The sequence below is a fragment of the Hippopotamus amphibius genome, chromosome 11, assembly GCF_030028045.1.
Source record: "Hippopotamus amphibius kiboko isolate mHipAmp2 chromosome 11, mHipAmp2.hap2, whole genome shotgun sequence".
Taxonomy (NCBI): Eukaryota; Metazoa; Chordata; class Mammalia; order Artiodactyla; family Hippopotamidae; genus Hippopotamus; species Hippopotamus amphibius.
The window spans coordinates 26,104,811-26,125,723 of NC_080196.1; the positions used below are offsets into that span (position 1 = coordinate 26,104,811).

The following is a 20,913-nucleotide window of genomic DNA, read 5'->3' on the forward strand; positions in this document are numbered from 1 at the left end:
TTAGGGGTACCTTTGTAGAGCGTGTAATGTAACAATGTGATGAGGCCAACTATCCAAATGAAGTACGTAAGGGGCTGAGAGATGGAAATCGGCCTTTGGCACAACAATTCTGCTTTAGAATAATTAATACTTTATATGAAAATATTATCAATCCCTTACTCCTGTTTTCCCTTTTGATTTCCACATTTTATTGGGGATGTGTCTCCTTATTAGTTACCTTCTTTTGCTTTATCCTTAGAAAAGATTAAGAATACTTTGTTAATGAATACATTACAGGATGTTCAGGAAATAGAACACTATGGAAAAAGTATGTTACATACTTTCTTATAACTGTATAATTTAAAATATGCAATTCTATTTTGAGATAATTATTATACATTAACTTAATGTCAGTATAATACCTCAAATTTAGAATGGACTTTAAAAGATCAGCTATCTTTCTAAAGTTCTACATTAAATCACATTCCACTCCAGTTGTGATAAGCAATCATTCTTTATGTGCCTTAATAGTTCTAGTGAAGTAATCACAATGCCGCAATAAAAATAACTAAAATTTACTTATTAATTTTTAAGCATTTTATTTTGTACTCAGAATTAATTTTACAAGGGCCTTTTTATTCATCATTTTAAAAATTTAATTCTCACATCATCTCAGTGATTTAAGTACCCTTTTCATTCCTACAGATGGAGATAATAAAATGATGGGTGGAGGATAAACAACTTTTCCAAGGATGCAAGGGTGGTAAATGGTACACTCCAGACTGAGTCAAGTGATATATAACTCCAAACCCCACACACTCAGCCATTACATCATATCACATCACATTCAATTTCTGAAGAGAATAGTGTCCTTTATATTGAATCTATTTTTATCACTTTAATTCATGGATATGCATATCAATAAAACTACTTTAACAAATGACAGCATTTGATACAAATGGAGACAGGTATTGTGTAGCAATTCTAGTTCCTTCAAAAGGCTCCCTTCAACAGCATTGTTACTCTCCTCTGGAAATGACAAAATTTTCATTGATCTTATGTAATGACACCCATAGCTCCCCCCAAGTTTCCTTCTTATCAAGGATAGCAGTGGCCTTAAAATTCCAAAATCCAATCTACTGTTCTCAATCATTATTTCTGATTTTTCAGCCTAATATGGTGCAAGTTTGAACATTCTGGAAGAGAATCAAAATAGTATCTCTCTTACTTTGGGAAAAAATATTTCTATTAATGTGGAAGTTTCAACATTTCTTAGATAAAAGGTTGGGTAAAAGTCACTATTGTTTCTGTATTTGAGAAGAGTCTATAACCCTAGGTGCCCAAGATAGTCAGTACCATTGGAAGTTTTTCTCCTGCAACCAGGAGAATATCATGTTTAATTTGACAATGAGAAAGTCCTGATTTACTCAGAATTAACTAGTTGTGATGTGATAATCTAGGAAAGCCATGCTAAGGTTCATGATAGATTATAGGGTAAAAAGAATGGCAAAAAGTGTAATTCTATATCAACAATGCTAAATATAGTTTAAAAGAACACTACCAAAACTTGCTCATACAAATATGACATACAATTAAGTCATACAATTTTCTTTTTAAAAAGAATTAGCAGTGCGGGCAGGTTGAGCTCCCAAGGTGCCTGCAGCCGAACTGGCCTGAGAGTGTCCTAAAGGTATCCAGGCCGTGCTGCTGGGGCCGCCCGGAGCCGGCAAAGGTACCCAGACACCCAAATTGGCTGGGGATATGCTGAGGGCCATGGTGGCTTCTGGCTCAGAGCTGGGGAAAAAGCTGAAAGCCACTATGGATGCCGGGAAGCTGGTGAGCGATGAAATGGTCATGAAGCTCATTGAGAGGAATTTGGAGACCCTTCCACGAAAAAATGGTTTTCTTCTAGATGGCTTCCCTTGGACTGTGAGGCAGGCAGAAATGCTCGATGAGCTCATGGAGAAGAGGAAGGAGAAGCTTGATTCTGTGATTGAATTCAGCATCCCAGACTCTGCTGATGCAGAGAACCACAGGAAGACAGATTCACCCCCAGAGTGGCCATTCCTGCCATGAGGAGTACACCCCCACCAAAAGGAGCCCATGAAAGATGATATCACCGGGGAACCCTTGGTCCACCAATCAGATGATAATGAGAAGGCCATGAAAATCCGCCTGGAGGTCTACCACACTCAGACTACCCCGCTGGTGGAGTACTACAGTAAACGGGGGATCCACTCTGCCATCCATGCAACCCAGACCCCTGACATCGTGTTTGCAAGCATCCTAGCAGGCTTCTGCAAAGCCACATCCTAGTAACAGAGGACCAGGTGAGACTGCACCACTGCTCATCACCCTGCAGTGTGATTCCCACTCTTAGGTGCTGGGCAGAGGGCAGGGGTGGTCAGGGTCAGGATGGGGAGGGAGGAGTGGTGAGGGCTCAGGAGGAGAATGGGAAGAGCAGCAGTGCTGTAGTGAAGTGATTTCCTTTCCATGGAGCTGGAGTCTCAAAAAGTACAAGCAAAGGGAAAAATTAATTTTTTAAAACACTGATTGGAGGGTGTAAGTAGAAACAGGGAGATGCAGTATTATTTCTAAGCAATCATGTTTTCGTTTACTCTGGACTAGTGACAATATTTTTTAAAGCCAGTGCCCTAAGACCTGAGCTGTTAGCAGAACCTCATGCCAGCCCAGGAATGCAGGAAATCACACTGTTGTTCTGTTTGTCCTGTAGCTTGGAACAGGGCAGTTGCCTACTAACAGGGAGTTGACTACTAACCCTGTTCCCCATATCATGAGATCAAAAAGTCATCTCCACATTTGAAAGAGATATGGAGTGCGTTCACAGGGGCAGTGGCTGAGCAAATCAGGTTAGTGGAGTCATGGGGCAGGTGGGGTAGTCTGTTCTCTGTACCTTCCCGGCTTATTACCACTGATGTACCAGCCCACCTGCTCTCATGTGTAAGCTCTCGGCAGCCACTCAACATATGCCACAGTCCTACACTCTTGCCTTCCTCCATTCACATCATATGAAAGGATCCTTTTTAATAAATGAGCAAGAGTTCTAAGCAACATTATCCAAAGATTGTCCTTTCCATCCTCAAATCCTGTGACTGGGATCACTCAACAGCACTGTGATGTATTATTTTCAATGAGGTGCTTTTCTTAACTGTCCAAATGCTGCCTTTTTTGGCCCCTAAATCAATAGTTTTAAAAGTTTGTAAAAAAAGAATTAACAAATGACTATGACTTAATTTCTGTATGTTGTATACATTTATAAGTATCAAATATGTGCCTTTTAAAATATTCTATATCTCACACTTTTTTGCAATATTAATTCAATATTAGGACAGTTCGGGTAAAAACAGTATAGCAACTGTCATCAAACCATGAATCTTACAGATGATCTCAACGGTGCACTTCTTCACTAAAAGCAAGAATTCTGCTCAACTTCTGCTGTGTTTGAGAAGTGTCAAATAAAGGTTTATTTCCTTAAAAGTCAGTTAAGTTGGTTTCTGAAAGAAAGTGATATTGATACAGAAGTTCTAGTCTTTGCTCTTGATGTATGACACCATAGGTTTGTTTCTATGGAAAATAAATCATAACACTCTTAGGAACAACCAAGTGACATCAGATGCACAGAGTGTTGTTGAACAACAGGCAGGTTGAAATCTGTAGCATTATAGGATGTCTGGAGTGCTACCAATTCTCACAGAAAATGGGACTCAGGGAGGTTGCATACATCTGGGGAAAATGAGCTTTTGGATATCAGCAAGTCAGTTAGCATGGAACGTCAGTCTCTTGTCCAAGTATTCTCAGAATATTCTCTGTAGTTGCTGAAGCTTCCATCATTAATCTGGAACCTAAAGTGAGAAACAAGTCAGTGGTCCTTTTACCTAAGGAAAAATATTAATAACAAAAAACAGATAAACAGGTCCAGTTTCTTTTACCATGAAAGGCATGCATCGTCCACAGAAGACTGAGTTATATACAAGCCATATTAGCCCTCAGCAGTCTTGGTAGGACCCTTTCCAATGAAATCTCAGTAATGTCCTTCATTAGGAAATTTGGTTAGAGCCAGTCTTTAAACCATGGTGTTAAGTCAGTTGATAGGCCTTCTTTAACATCTCAATGCCATGCTTTGACTTAGTTTACCTGTGTTTTATAATATTTTAACACACCACTTTTTTTAGAACCAGAATGTTTGCCATTGAGTAGTCACGGAGAGATAGCTACAATTCTCATAGGCCCCTCCATCTATATTGTTTGTAGGAAGAGTTTCAGTTTTCTTTCTCTTTGATCTAGATCTTGTGTTAACTGTGCTGTGGCAAAGTATCCACCTCTTTATCCAGTACAAATATTGGTCTAATTATGTTTCAAAATTCCACTTAGGTTTTCCACTAGCAACTGCCCAGAGATTCCAGGTGTGTGTCTGGAATGTTGTCTCTTTTATTCAAAATATGCAATAAAATATTTCAGCAATTATTTTGCTAATAGTCCATCCTGACAGATAAACAAGTTTCTACCTTAAAAAAGTAAGCTTACTAGGAATTATTCTCCTTCAATGGGAGAAGAAGCTACTCTCTTTGTACTGACATCTCTTTCTATATGGTGTGCCTGTCAAATAAACCAGTCTTTCAATACGGTAGAGCAATTTTCAGAGCATGAAGCATATGACCCTCATTAATCATTGCTAGCACACATATTTAGGTCATATCTTCATTCCATATGTTACACAAGTGAAATAAAAGAGGAAAACTTGGTGCTACTTAACACCCGTCTAGAAACATTAAAGATGATCTGGGTGCAGAAGATGCTGTCAGTCTCTGTAGATCAGAATTTGGGACCTGATCTTAAAAAAAAAAAAAAAAAAACTTTCAGAGGAGAGAGGAGTCTGGTCAGTTGTTAAAATAAGAACAAAGTGGCCAGTTAATAAAAAAAAATTATCTAAATCATGCCTACGTTAATGACCAGAGGAAAAATGCTTTTTAATAACCACAGCTGACTATAACATAATGATTATTTGAAATATTAAGCTTTTCCAAAAATGATGAATACTTCTTGCTTTTTACAAATTCTAAGCTTTGGAAAACACAAAAGCATGACAAGAATCAGTCCTATCGGATTATTTCTGCCATCTAAGCAAAATACATAGCAGTTGGTTTATTTTCCTTTCAGAATGGGGGTTAAATGCTAAAATCTTTTAACTGTCCACATTTCTTTCAATACTGTTACTAATTACAATATCGTTAATCATGTTCTTTTCATCTATAATTTTATAGCCATGTGACTTCAGACCATCCAAAACAACTCCTTGTTGTGCTCCTTTACAGACAATTCACTGAAGTGCTTACCTAGGCTTCTAAGGGTGTCTCTAGTTTCCCCTCTCTATTAGTTAAGATAGAGTCACTACGTGATAAAGATTCAAACTGTTAAGTGAATTGTAAAATTCTAGATAGTTTTGAGAATGTTTGAGGAGGCCATGAAATGTTGGGCGTAACTTGTGCATGCATGAACCAGGCAAATCACTGTTATAATATCACCTGTTGAGCCTAAATATAAAATGTCTTGGAAAAGTGTAGAGGAATACAAGCCCCCATGACCACCAGAGCCAAGAGATCAAAAGGTATCCCTGAATGGCAGCCTTAAAAAAAGTAGGGAAGCAGATGAAAAACCAGAGAATCAGATGAAAATCTAGAACACCAGACACTTGTAAGAGCTTCCTTGTGAGAGATACTGATGCTCTGGGCTGCAGCACAGGAAGAGCACATAGATGGCGCCTGCCTTCTGAGGTCTCTGGAAAGGTTTACAGTTAGCCCTTAGATGTGTATTTAATCAGAACCCTGCCTTCAGGCTGGAAGTATGATAATAAACTACAGGTTTCTTTCACGAAAAGACTGAGCTCCTGGGTCTGTTGCCTCTTGCTGTGTTCTGAGGTTGGGAGTTACTTAAGAAATCTTTCTCTGTTGGTAACCGTCCTGCAGGACCTGTGACCATAAGCCCTCATGGCCACCAGAGCCAGACAATGTAGAGGTGTCACAGTTGCAGAAACCAGGGCACCAGACATAAAAACAGGGGCATCAGGTGTGTATAAGAGTTCCCTTCTGGGAGATACTGGCTATACGGAATTGACAGAAGAAGGGCATGAAGTTGGCACCTGGTGAGGGGGGAAAAAAAGATGGTGCCCACCAGCTTTAGCAAAGCAGACCAAGAGAGCAGAGATGGTGCTCGTCAGTTGAAGTGTGAAGTGGCATCCACCAAGGGGAAAAAATCTGGAGTAAAAAGTATAATAAAATAAAATAGCACCTGCCAGCTTTAGCAAGGCAGAGGGAAAGGTCAAAACTCATTCCTGCCCATACCTCTGTCCCCAGAGAGTATCCCAACAGGTCCCTGCCCCTCTGGTCAAGGCTTTAAGATTGAATATCTTAGGCATCATCTATCCTCGAGTTGAACTCCCTTTGTTATACAGCAACTTCCCACAGGCTATCTATTTTACAGTTGGTAGCATATATATGTCTATGCTACTTTCTCACTTCATCTCAGTTCATCCCAGCCTTTGAGGACTGGGACGGGGAGGGTGGGGAGGAGTCGAGGGAGGGAGGGAATACTGGGATATGTGTATAAATACAGATGATTGACCTTGGTGTACCTCAAAAACTGGTACAAGAGTGTAAAGCAATTATATTCCAATAAAAGAAAATATTATGTCATCTGCAACCAACCAAACAAAAAAAACTTTATCAACCTGTTTTCCCTTTCATAATATTGTACCTTGATTATTCAACTCCTGTATGGTTTGATTTTCTTGATTTTTAAGGTGATGATGAGTCTTTCACACGACAATTCAGTTGAAATTTCTGTTAGGTGAAAGTACGTATTTTGTAGATTTTGACTAATAGAACTTAAACTTATTGATAATTTCACTCAATTTCTGTATATAATTACTGATTACCTAATTTAAATTATGTTACAAAGGCCAAATGGTACTGTATCTGTCAATTATTTCTTGCTTATGTTAGGGAATGCTTATTTAGCTGTTACAGTGTTTACCAAATAAATGTTATAAATGGTAAAAAAAAAAAAAAAAAAAAAGATTGAGTATCTTTCTCAAATGGGCACTTTTCAAATGACTGATACTGTACTGGGTCCTGGAACAAATAAGTCTGACCTTTGAGAGCCTCTTCTCAGTTCTCCACTGCCCTGAAGGTCTTGCGGACTCGAATCCTATTGCTTTTCAAAGCCAGATGTTTTGGAGGCTTGTATCTCAGGCACAGGTCCTAAAAGTTGGGTCCCTGATGAGGGGTATGAACACTTTGCTTCTCAGAGAGAAGCTCTGGGCTTGTGCTTTCCCTCCCTATCATGGACACCATGTCAGGGTCGGGGTTTATGGCAAGACCTGTCTCAGTCTCTCCTACCCACTGCCATGTGTCCCTTTTCTTGTTTGCAATGTGAAGTAGCTGCTCAGCTAGTTTTCAGATCTTTTTCAGAGGAAATTGTTTCACATGGAGCTGTAGATTCAGTGTTTTTGTGGGAGGTGAGTTCAGGGTCTTCCTACATAAGCATCTTGGACTGCCTCGGCATTTTTTTTTTAATGAAAGTTATCAAGAGAACTAGAAATATTTTTATGAATACTGGGGCAGATAAAAGAAGATAAGTGTAGAAAAGGGAGATAGAGAGGAAACATTGTCTTAAATGCAAATGTTGGGAAAAGGAATGGGACCTGGGGAAAAAAGCTGAGCATTGTGTTCTATGACGAAGGGCATGGCTCGTGGAAGGTAGCACACACAAACCACAGAAGGACAATAGGATATGGAGAGTGAACCAAGATGGGCCAGGGCTACCAAAGTCTAGTCAAGAAAAGAGGAAATACCTCAGCAGCAGCATTAAATAGGGATAGTGAATAATGGGAAAATAGTGGGAAAACAGGGCAAGGTTACTGATTCCCACGGGATGTTCTAGAAAAGCTCTTGACCAGAGGTCCAAAATAAGCACGTGGCTAACACTAGCCTCTTTTCGCTTCATAGACTCCAGCATTTGGTATGGGAGAATGAGGAAATGAGACCACTCTCAAGAGGATCTGAAATAGGTAATTCTATAAAATATCAGAATACAGTTTTGATGAGACTTTTTGTGGATCTATTGAGGACCGGGAGAAAGTACAATAGAATAAAGGACATTCAAAAGACCCAAACAGCCAGCATCCAGAAAATCTTTTGTGATTAATAATAAATTATGAAATAAGGAGCACAGAGTATCATCTGAGACATGATCCTGGGACTGGTTAACCCTTGGTCACTAGTCAGTTCATCCTCTCACTTTCTAGGAAGAAATAGTTATCTGTTTCTATGTAGGAGATGTTGTTGGAGCCACATGCCAGGGATAAAAAGATATATATGATTTATACTTTAAAGAAAACTAGAACCCACATTAAAGATAGACATATAAAATTAAAGTAAAACATGTGATAAGACCTACAATAGAAACATTTATAAAAAGCAATCAAAATACAAGTCAATAAAATCAGATACTTAAAATTAAGTGGCAACATAATTTACAATAACAAGGAAGCATTTGTAGAGACATGAGTTCTGGAGGAAGTGAGACTTAGAACATAGAGGAAGGGGTTATGTTTCAGGTTGTGTAGAGACAGCTGGGGAATAGGAACCACTGTGAAATCATATGTGTAGGGGGCAGGGGTGGTCAGGAGGCAGTAGATAGTGAAGAGTCCATTTTGACAGAAATGCAATCCTTCCTAAATAATGTTGGGCGATCAGAGTGGATATGCGGAGTTAAACTATGCTAGGTAAGCCATTGAAAAAATGGTAAAGAAATTACATCTTTTAGAAAGATGGGAATGAGATTAGAAAAAAATATTAACTAAAACTTTCAGCAACCCAAGATTAGTTATGAGGGGTTGCGCAAAGAGATTAGCGTGATGACAGTAGGAATAAAAAATAGGAATATCATGCATTTTTGGACTCCCAACAACGTATTAAAAATTGACATTTGATGAATAAGGGAAGAACATGAGGTCTTTTATAAGTATCTTTTTTTTCCTTTTGGAGGGAGCACCCAAAAGATCATTCCTCGTATTAGTCTGGGTGTTGGTTCTTTCCTTCCAAATGAGACACTTTGGAGAAATAAGAAAGAGAAAGAGGAAGATTTGCTGGAAAAACCACATCCTTTCTCAGATAACTGGCTTTTTCTATAACCAATGGGGATAAAGTATGAGGCAGCATCACTTATCTCCAGCAGATACATCTGACCAGAGGTCTTATTTGAAGTCTTGGGTAGAAATCAGGAAAGCACAAGATGACTAAGTTAGACATTGATAATAAAAGCCAAAAATATCCTTTAGTGAAATGAATTAGGACATGATTAAGTGGTTAGCGAGGAAAGGGTATTTGCAGAGTAAAGCAAAACATGGAGTGAGGACTGGAGGAGATAAGCATTTTGATAGAGACATAATGCCTGACTTTTCGTACCTGTGTAGGAAGTCCCAGGCTATGATTAAAAAGCACAAATAAAAAGCTATGATGCTGGTATCTCCCTGCTATTCCTGACCAAGAAGAGATGGGAACTGTGAATGAGATCTACTATCCCAACTCTGGTTGCACAGACAAATGAAGGGAAAATCAAAGAATGAATTATCATTTATTTTCCACAAGGCACTGAATTATGTGCTTCCAGACACTTTAGTTCATTTAGTTCTCATCATAGCCTTGAAATGGCTGTGTTGTATCACACAATATTATCAGTTAACTGCTGCATTCCCAGGACATGGAAAAATGCTGATCACTTAGCAATACTCAATAATATTGACTACAAGGATCTGGTCAAGAAATTAAGTATTTCAAGAGAGGGAGGGAATACGGGGATATGTGTATAAAAACAGATGATTGAACTTGGTGTACCCCCCCAAAAATAATAAATAAATAAATAAAATTTAAAAAAAAAGAAATTAAGTATTTCACATTTTTAATACTTATAGTGAAGTAGAACACATATAGAAAAACACGTAAAGATAAATGTACAACTTAATTATTATGGTGCCGGTATTCATGGAACCACTGCCTATATCAAGCAATAGAACACTGGGAACATTGGGCCAACGCTCTATAAGAGTAAAATGTGCCTCCTTCCATCCACACTCCTCTCTCTCCCCACCAGGATAATTCATTATCCAGACTTCTGTAGCAATCACTTCCTTGATTTTCTTTTTTTTTTAAGAACTTTTATTGAGATACACTTAACAGACAATAAACTGCATATATTTAGAGTGTACAGTTTGGTATCCCAGTCTCCCAATTCATTCCCCCCCCAACCCTCCCTGCTTTCCCCACTTGGTGTCCATATGTTTAATCACTTCCTTGATTTTCAACATACCTTCCCAACCTGACATTTATCTCTAAACGTACTTAGTAGCATTATATAAATTGAATTATACAGTATGTTCTCTTTTGTGCCTCTTTTGTGACCTAATTGTTTTCAACTGAGCAGGCAGGAAAGGATGGTCTTGTCAATAAATGCTGCTAGATCAGTTGGATATCCTTATTGAAAAAAAAATGAATGAAATTCGACACCTATCTCACACCATATACAAAATTAATTCCAGTTGAATTGTATATCTATATGTAAAAAGCAATGCAATAAAATCCTTAGTATATTAGGTGATATCTTTATGACTTTGAAGTATAAGTAGATTTTTAAAATAGGATACAAATTTCACCAGTCATAAAGAAAAAAATTACCTGGCAGTCACAAATATAATATTTAAATAGGGATAGTAAGAAATTATTGGGTACAACTAGTGAGTATCATGGGATGTACGAGGAATACTCCTGATGAGGACCTTCAACAAGCATATCCTGCTGATTCTAGAAGCCTCTCACTAGCTGGACTCCAGTACCTATGGTTAGGAAAAAGAGGAATAAGAACGACAGAGGAACACACTCTCGAATACTTTGGAAATCACGGGAGGGAACTGGGCAGTTAAATCTGGAAAAGAAGGTGACCTTTAGGAAGCTGATGAACCAAAGTGTGAAAATGCAAAGAGGGGAGGGAGAGTGGCATGTCAGACATTACCTCCCTAATCACCACCTCCAAAGTCAGAAAACTCTTCCTTAATGTTCATATTAATTTCTCCTTGATGCAATGATATCAATTAAACACCAAATTTAACCTGCTCACCCAGGAATGTCAAGCATTCTGCTAAGTGCTATGTGGACATGGAAGCGTGGAGTACAACTGGTGAAATTCAAAGGGCAAACACTTATTGGATACCTCTTATGTTCAAAAGAGTACTTGTGGCTAGCAATACCAAGATGAAGATATCAGGAAGATCAATCTTCACCAGGAAAGAAAGAAACACACATAGAACAGAGCTTCATGAATTGGAGACTTTATCTTTTTTGTGCACCATTCTCTCTCAGTTCTTGGAGAAACACCTGGTTAAGAGTAGGTAATCATTAATAGTTGTTGAATTGATAAACAATACATTAAGAACATACAGTGTGGGAATTCCCTGGTGGTCCAGTGGCTAAGACGCCACACTCCCAGTGCAGGCGCCCTGGGTGCAGTCCCTGGTCAGGGAACTAGATCTCACATGTCTCAACTAAGAGTTCACATGCCACAACTAAAAGATTATGCATGCTTCAACTAAAGATCCCACATGCCACGACTAAGACCCAGTACAGCCAAATAAATAAATAAATAAATATTTTTTAAAAAGAGTAAAAACAGTGAAGGGGAGGGGCAATAGAGAAGTGGGGGATTTAGAGGAACAAACTATTAGGTGTAAAATAAGCTACAAGAATATACAACAGAAAGAGAAAAACAAATACCGTATGCTAGCGCATACATATGGAATCTAGAAGAATGGTATTGACAAACCTAGTGACAGGGCAAGCATAAAGATGCAGACATAGCGAATAGACATGAGGACACAGAGGGGTGAGGGGAAGGGGAGGCTAGGAAGTAGTGAGAGAGTAGTACTGACATATATACACTACCTAATGCAAAATAGATAGCTAGTGGGAAGCTGCTGCATAACACAGGGAGATAAACTTGGTCTTTTGTTACAACCTAGAGAGGCAGGATAGGGAGGGTGGAAGGAAGGCTCAATAGGAAAGAGATATGGGGATACATGTATACATATACGTATAAATATAGCTGATTCACTTTATTGTACAACAGAAAATAATGCAACATTGTAAAGCAATTATACTCCAATAAAGATGTATAATAAATAAATACCAATAAGCAACCAACACTATATAATTCTCAGTGACCAACTGAATCATCTAATCAAGTTTTATAAGGCACTAAATAAATATCAATAAAAATGAAATGTATTGATAAAAAAAGAATATACAACATAGGGAATACAGTTAATATTTTATAATAACTATAAAGGAAATACAACCTTTAAAAATTGTGAAACGCTTTATTGTACCCATGTAACTTATATATTATTGTACAGAAACTATACTTCAATTTAAAAAGAATGAATACAGACATTTATAATTACAATGAAAATACAAATGGGTATAATATAATCAAATTTAAACACAGTAGAAAAAGAGTATATTCATACAGGTTGGAGTATTTAGAAGAGACTTGAAAACGTAGTTCGTTTGCAGAAGTGAGACTTGAATCAGAGAAGGAGGAAGATATGATTCAGAAGAACAGCAGGGAGAAGGAACAATCATGAACCATATGAACAAAAGCAGTACTGCCTTGGTGTTGGAAGTACTGGGGGAAGAAGAAGGGAAGTAATTTTAGGAGAAGCCCTGACTGACTAGAGTGAATGTCTACATTGAAGAACAGTGTGGAATAAGAGCAGATAGGCAGAGAGGACCTGTTATACGAAAAGCCTTAGAGGATGAGCGGAGCAATTACTTCTTTAGGAAGGTGGTGAACTGAAATATACAAATGCAAGGCAGCAAAATCAACTGTTGGTAACCCAGGTATCATATTGGTATAAGAAGATCTTCAATTCTAGGGAGGTGACAGTGAGACTGGAGGGCTGGTATCACTGAATGTCTTGTGTCTTCACAAACTTATATTGGATGAATAAGGAAAGTAAATGCAGACTTTTTTAAAATTGTCTCTTTTCTAGACTCACAGACATGGAAAACAAGAGTGTGGTTACCAAAGGGGAAATGGAGGGGAGGGACAAATTGGAGTTTGGGATGAACATATATACACTACTATATATAAGATAGATAAACAACAAGGACCTATTGTATAGCACAGAGAACCATAGTATTTTGTAGTAACCTAGAAGGGAAAAGAATCTGAAAAAGAATATATATATATTATATATATTATATCTATATATCTATATTATATATGTATATTATATAGATATTATATATATTATAGATAGCTATAGATATAGATATAGATAGATATAGATATATAGATATAGATCTCACTGTGTTGTATACCGGAAACTAACATGACGCTGTAAATAAACTATACTTCAATTTAAAATTTTAAAAAACTGTCTCTTTTCTTCTTTCAGAAGTCATATCAAAAGATCCAGTCCTTCAGTCTCAGGCTGCTTCTCTAGCCTGGATCCTAGGTTCTTTCTTATAAGATGAAGCAGGTCAATTTGCTGAACAAAGATACTTTATGGAAATTCTCATTTCTTATCATTTTCCTTCCTGTACAACCAATGAGTGAAGTAACATCACTTGTCTCCACCAAATAATGCTACTGTAATTGTCCTAGTATTAGTCTGGTTTCAAGATCCTGTAAGAAAGTGGAATCAGGACAGGTATGAGCTATGTGGTGAGAGGAAGTTCTAATACCTGGAATTTGTGAGAAGAATTGCCAAGAACTCTGCTCTTTTGGTTTTCAAGCATGATTTAGATGGGTCTAGAGTGCTATAATCAGGATATTTATTCCTTTTCAGGCATCACTGGAAAGTCCCTGAACTGGATTAAATGGAAAGGAAATTGCTATGATGCTCATTTCTGGTAAAAATTTAATCTCTGTGGTGGGGAGAACACTGAAAGGAGAGGAATTAAGGGCCATCTCTCCACCTGCTGGTTATCACGAGAAAGTGCAGGGACAATGATGGAAAAAGAAATCAAAAGTTCCACGTCCTAATTAATCATTTTTTCAATTATCTCATTTAATCTTTATATCAACCCTGCAAATAACATTTTATACTATTTTTGGAAGTGAGAGTAGGAGTAACAGGAATTCTATCCTGACTTCAAAAAGAAAAGAATATTCTATCTGGAGACTATAAATTTAGTAAAAATGTACTACTGCTAGAAATTGTGCAAAGCATTCTTCAAGATGCTGGCATTGCCAGGATGAATGGGATCAGTAGCTCTTGTTCCTAGGAGTTCAGAGCCTACATAATCTTGCTATAATACACTGCAACAAGAGCTGCAATAGATTTGCTTATAATGTATAGTGAGAGCACAAATTGGTGGAGCCATGAGTTGTCAAAAGTGGGAAAAATTGTTAAAACATTTTACAAATCTATAAGAACCTGAAAAATTAAATATTGGAGTTCTCTGAGCATGTGAGACAGTAAGAGTCATGAAAAGAGGAAAGGGGGTATGTTTCAGGTTCATTACAGAGCAGAAGAGACAAATAAAATATAAAGGAAGGATGTGCAGAGACAAAAAAGAATGAAAGATGCAGGCAGGGATATGGAGTCTTGGCCCATGTGAAAGTCTCCCTTAAGAATTAGAAGGGAAGATACAAAGTGAAAGTACCCCCAACAAACCAAAAGAGTATAGCTGCCAATAGAAAGGGAAATGAACCAAGCCATTTTGGTAATCCCAATGCAGTTACAAGGTTAAGAAGTGACAGAATGGAAGGAAGGTTTGAATTTACGGAGCACTAATATTCTCATAATTTTACTAGGAAAGATCATTTGATAAAGAGGGAAAGATGAGTCCTTTTAGAAGGAACGCATCTTCTTTCTTTTCAAAGGCAGCACCTACAGGCTCAGCCCTCAAACCCAGAATCTGCCTCATCTGTTAATTCGGGTCCAGGTTAATTCCTTTTTAGGAAGGCATTCTAGCTTTTTGCATTGAAGCATAAGAAAGAAAAGCATTCCTGGAAATCCCCATCCCTTTGACCTTTCTCTTCAACCAATAGAAATAGAAAATGAAGCAGCATCACTTGTCTCCAAGCAGATGTATCTTTTAAGAAGGTCTGATCTGATCCCAGGTCTTGGTGAGAAGGTGGAGAAGGTGGAGACTAGTATGTGGTGAGAGGAGTGGCTGACAACCTAGTTTCATGGGGAAAAAATGACAGTTCATGTTAGAGAACCAAAAAAAAAAAAAAATTTTTGTAGTTGTGAAGCAGAGCGGAGGGTGAGTATCTAAGTATTTGGTGTTGGATGATAAAAGGAGAGGGAACCTGATATTTTTCATGCATCTGTGGGAAGTCCCTGCTCAGGTTTTAAAAAGAAGGAAATGGCTATGACACTGAACTCTCCCTGATACTGATGCATGAGTGCCTGTGGTGGACGAGATGGAAATTGTGAAAAAGCCCATGAGCCCACCTGCTGATTGTCATAGGACAATTTAAGGGAAAGTCATATAACCACGTGCTGATGCTTTTGCTCTAGAGAAGCAGCACTTCTAGATGTATTATCTCTCTATTAATCATCATGAGTCTTGAATTTTTCTTAACAGCTGAATCTTCAGCACCCAAAATAGTTTTTAGCATGCAATAACCAGCTAGGCAATTAATTAATAAATAAATAGAAGACTAAGATTTAGTGAGTTTAAGAAAAATAAGGTCATAATTATTAGGATCCAAACTTAGTTCTGCCTAAGTCCAAGACCCAGGAAATAAAATATTAATTTTTCTGAGGTCAGAAGTGTATCTGGAATAAAAGTTGAGTGAACTTTCATTCTATGAATTTCACACACCTCAACATTTCCTGTTCTAATCTTCCAGTTCAAAGCAGTTTTTCACTTGATCAGAGTTACTCTGGAGCTCACTTAGTGAATATACACTGTAGGGTGGAAAAAACAGTATTCATTGTCATAAGGTCAGAATTCTGGGGTCTGATCTGTAGGCTAGTCCAATGACTTACTCTTTTGAGCTTCTAATTCTTCATCACCGAAATTAAGGAATTGAATTACATGATTTCCCATGTTAGCACCGAACTGATGCCTCAAACATGATAAATGTTAATAAACATTTAATTTTTATTCCACTGTCACTGATCATTTCAGTAACTGATAATAATTACAGAAAGGCACTCTCATGAGCAGTAGAGGTTGTGGTGAAAGACAATTGGGAGGCAATTCATGGATCTGATGAAGATACATCCTAGACTATAGGCTGGCTAGTTTTCAGGTAAAAACCAGGGAAGAAGAGAGCTGAGAGGTGCCCTTCTGGGGTCAGAACAAATACCAAACACTGACCTCAAAACTACCCCATAGAAGGAGTCACAACTTTATTGGATTAGTTTATGGAGGAATTTATGCTCCAGGGCACTGTTGAAATAGATGGCTGTTGGAGAACCTAAATATATAAAACAATTATTAGCAGATCCAAAGGGAGAAACAGACAGCAATGTAATAAGAGTAGGGGGCTCTTGAGTCCATTACCCCACTTGCAATAATAAATAGATCATCCACATAGGAAATCAATAAGAAAAAATGGACTCGAGTGACAATTTAGACTAAATGAACCTAACAGACATATATACAGTAAACGTTGCATCCGACAGCAGCAGCATACAAGTTCTTCTCAAGCACAAACAGAACATTCTCCAGGATTGATCATATGTTAGGTCACAAAACAAATCTTAACAAATTTAAGAAGACAACGCATATCAAGTATCTACTCTGACCGAAAGGGTATGAAACTTAAGTAAAAATAAGAGAGTAAGATTGATGCAGGGACAGACATATAGACAAATGAACACAAACAAAAGGCCCAGAACCAACCCATCCATCTATTGGAGTTGGCATTGGAATTCATTTAAGAAATGGAACAGTTTTTAATAAATCATCCTGTGAGAATTGGTTACCCAGAGAGAAAACTCAACATTGGATCCAGACCACATAACACATAACAAAAATTAATTCCATGCAGAATAAGTACTTAAATGTGAACAAGAAAAAATTTTAACTTCTAGTAAAAAATTTAGTTTACTTTTATGAGCTTAGGTAAGGAATCATTTCTTAACAGGAATATAATAGCAAAAAATTGTAAAATATAGATAAGTTGACTTTATTACATGTTTCTTAAAATTATATCAACCCTAAGACACTTTTAAAAATACGTAACAAATTGGGAGAAATTATTTTAATGCATATAACTTATATAGGAAATTAAGATAGAAAAAGCTAAAATCTAAACCCTATAAACCCATTTCTATCTACCCATATTTTTATATATTTATAAAAATAATGAGGAACTTATTGACCCTGGAAGAGCTAGAGCTAGATTATGAAAAGGAAACACAGCAGAGCCAATACACACGTGAAGATTCCCAACCTTATTAGTAATCAGTAAAATGCATTTTAAAACCATCAAGAGGCACCATTTAATACTCAGCAGATGGACAAAATGAAAAAGCCTGAAAATACCAACGACTGGCAAGAAAGTCCATTAGTGAGATTAATTATACACTGATAGTGGAGGTGTAAATTCATACAACTAGTTAAATCTAGTAAAGCTATAAATACACATGCAATACACTGCAACTCTATCCTTATATATGCTCTAAAGAACTTTGCATATGCTCTCCTGCATGTGGACCAGGAGACATGCACAAGGCTGTTCAGAGAGGCAGAGATCATAACAGCAAACAAAGAAAAATGGAAGTAACCAGAACTCTGTTATAGAAAATGTTCTCAGAAACATTCTCAGAATCTCTTTACCATTTACCAGGGATCCACAGAGCCTTGATATGAAGAAGCCATTCAGATCAAAATGCTCAGAGTAGGGGATGACATCAGTGCCTTTCACTGAGTTACTGGACACAGTGCAGCTGATCTCCCATGACCAACCCCACTAAGCCAGTCACATCCTTTATTTTCCCCAAGGGACATGGTAAGGACTCCCATATTAAGGAAATCTCAATCACTGAGATAACGAGCAGAGAAATTTATGATTTCCAGGTTATATTGTGACCTCCAGACTCACCCGCTCATAGGAAGTTTGGTAAGTAAAGAAAGGCATAGAGAGATGCTTCCTTTCAGTGTCTAAGTGTCAGAAAGCATTCCTAGTCTTAAATTAAAATTTAGATATAGAAAATCTACTGGAAGAAAGTGATCACAAAATTTACAAGCTTAGTTAATAATGCCTCAGCAAAAGTAAGAAAGATACAACAAACTACAAGTGAGAAAACCCAGAAGAGCTAAAAATGAGCATTTTGTGGTACCAACCTAGTTACAAACTGCTTAATCTTGTGTATGTCTTCATTCTGCACTAGAAAAGAACAGATGGAACTTCCCTAGTGGCGCAGTGGTTGAGAATCCACCTGCCAATGCAGGGCACATGGTTCAATCCCTGGTCCAGGAAGATCCCACATGCTGCGGAGCAACTAAGCCTGAGAGCCACAACTATTGAGACCACGTGTCACAACTACTGAAGCCCATACACCTAGAGCCTGTGCTCCACAACAAGAGAAGCTACCACAATGGGAAGCCTGCACACCACAACGAAGAGTAGCCCCCACTTGCTGCAACTAGAGAAAGCCCACACACAGCAATAAGACCCAACCCAGCCAATAAATAAATAAATTCATTTAAAAAAAAAAAAGAACAGGTATACGACTAGGCAGTGAGACCGATTATCTCTCACTGGTAAATTTGCATAGCAATGCATAATAATTCTATTCTTATACTTGAGTTACTACTATATATTGCTCTTGAGTCAATAGCAATAGCTACTTGGCTTAAAGTATCAGCCATCACATTTAGAAAATCCTATAATGAAAAGCAAATTAGGGCTGCTTTACTGGCTTTACCATTGGAAGGGGGGAAGGGAGAGAGGGCACTGGCTAATTTAGTCCAGGCCCTGAAGTGTTCACTCTTCCAGAAAATATACTTGTGTTCTTACTGATGGCCTAGCATATGCACAGGGTTTGAGGTCTGGCCTCCAGCAGGGAGCTCTTTGACTGCTTGGGCCCTGGAGCTGGCAGTCAGCATGGTTCCAACCTCCGTTCAAGTGTGAGCTCCACAGATCCAGCCCCCTGGATAATGCAGTCCTCACCATTCAAAACACCAGTCTCTGTCAGATATCGAAACAGGGGCCCTATTTCTGTCTGACCCAGAGTTAGACACAAGCCTCACTGTTATACAAACAATTGCAGATCCTTCTTATTGCAATGGGCTTCCCAAATGCTCTTTTTTTCTTTTTAAGAATTTTTATTGAGATACAACTGACATACAATAAACTGCATATACCAAATGCTCTTTTACCTTTTTGAGAAATTTCTATAATATTGTTACAAATATGTTGGATTCATATGCTCAAAAAGTACATTGTAAAATGTTGTGTCTTAGTGAAAATTTCCTTCACAATTGGGAGCATTAACCTACAATACATTCCTTTGATACACTTACAAATAAATAGTTTCTTCTTATGTGCTTCACATCCTGTGTGGAGACTGTTCAAGGATTGACCAAAGACTATATTGCTGTTTAAAATTTACATTGAAAACCTCAGAGAAACTAATAATCCATTTGATGCTTGTAGGAAGAGAGGAGCTGTTTGGGAAGTGGTTATTAGACTGGGGCTGTGCTTAAAGAGGAAGGATGATGCCATAAATCTTTGCATAAACCACATTTACGTGAAATTGTGATGTATCATAAAATACTTTTCTTTCCAGCTAGTAAGATGAAAGAAGGAAGGCAACATCATTTGTCTCTGGCAGACTAAATTGTCCAAAAGGCATACTAAAAATTTTGGTGGCAGAAAGGATGGGGGGAAAAAATTCCATTTACACCTGAGTTTAGTGACATTAGTATTTGGAATATTTGAATAAGGAGCATTATGTAGAATTTCTGCAGCTATCTGCCCACACTTCCCACCGTGTCTATTCCCTAACTTTCTTCTTCCACAGGCATTGGGCCATAACATGGGATTGGGCCCCGGGATAGTGGCCATAAACATGTAAGTTTCCAATCTTAGCTGAGCTCGCAAGCCCACTTTTCAATCCTTTTACATATCTTTGGTCTTTTTTTTTTATTGAAGTATCATTGATTTACAATAACATATTAGTTTCAGGTGTTTGATAAGATGATTTGGTATTTCATAGGTTATACTTTATGCAAAGTTATTTTAAAACATGTTTAGTCATTTCTACTTCTCATTTCCCTCCAAAATGTTCTTTTTTTTAATGAGTCACCTCATGGAACAAAAATAATTACCACTTTGCACCTCAGAGATAAAGAGAAGAGAAAAAACATGGATATTCCCCAAATCTGATGAGCCTTAAATTCAGAGCCCATGAACCTTGTGGTACCCAAGCTAGCAGATAGAAGACCACTACTGAGATTCAGACTCCTTTTGCTGCAAAAGGAAACTTTCAAAAGAAATGTCCAGTCTGTAGTTAAAATACAGCAACTTTTGTGTTGGAACTTCTGGAGTTGGGTGTAGCCTTGACTCTTTGGCCATGCTTAGCAATAGTCTCAGCTCAGGAACATTTCTTTGGTTTTTGATAAAGCTGGAAAGTTTTGCTAGCCTCAAAGTGTTTGAGGCTATACGATTTCTAACTGTATAAAATTTCAGATTCTTCAGCTGATCATGAAGACTCCAAAGTATATCATCTCTTTAAACAACCTGAAGACAAATGATCCTGGATCCCACCAGGAGCGTTCATCCGTGCATGCATGAGTCAAATACTGTGTGAGCTATGAGAAACAAAGGGATAAGGAAGGCTCCTTTTCAACCCCTAGGGCGTCCACAAGAAGAGCTCAGTCAGCTGCA

General features: G+C 37.8%; 1 pseudogene; it reads left to right on the forward strand.

The window, feature by feature from the left end:
- Positions 1 to 1,629: 1,629 nt before the first annotated feature.
- Positions 1,630 to 2,295, forward strand: LOC130831881 (adenylate kinase 2, mitochondrial-like; annotated as a pseudogene).
- Positions 2,296 to 20,913: the final 18,618 nt, after the last annotated feature.